We start from the raw sequence: 609 nt of genomic DNA, 5'->3' as shown, positions 1-609 counted from the left end.
GTGGGGAGAGAAGGAATGAGAAAATGCAAAAAAATTGGTTAATAAATAAAATGACTGAATGAAAAACCGAATGTGAAACAACCGATAAAAATGAGCGTGAGAAACACAAATATACGAACAATTAGGAAATTCGGAAGGACACCCTTTATATGCGACGTGGCGTATTTCATTTTTTTTGACTTTTTTATATCTATAGTTTGCCTGCGAAAATAAGGAAATAAGACAAAGGGAGACAAAAACGTGGGGGGTGTAGACAACCAGGTCGCATGCAAACGAACTGTCAGAAGATTTTTTTCAGCTCAGAAAAATAAAACTCGACATACAATCAGATATATTAGATCACTCCCGAGAAGTGGACACGCCTACGGCTAATCCCTGATGACCAATTTGTGAAGACTTTACTAGTACTCATATTGGTGATAGCTTGCCTCTGCTGATGATTGTGATGCTTTGTAAACGATTCACTCTTGAATGGCTACTTGAAATGAGTCACCCACGGTGATTCACCAGCCATGGGCTGCCATGACTCATCCGTGCGTAAATATTGGGTGGATGCCGTCTTGTGTTATTTCTAAAACGATCGATTTCTCTCAATATATATATATATAC

The sequence above is a fragment of the Penaeus monodon genome, chromosome 22 (genome assembly GCF_015228065.2).
Source record: "Penaeus monodon isolate SGIC_2016 chromosome 22, NSTDA_Pmon_1, whole genome shotgun sequence".
In the NCBI taxonomy this organism is placed as follows: domain Eukaryota; kingdom Metazoa; phylum Arthropoda; class Malacostraca; order Decapoda; family Penaeidae; genus Penaeus; species Penaeus monodon.
The sequence above is the reverse complement of the archived record's forward strand: the minus strand, read 5'-3'. Positions refer to the sequence as shown.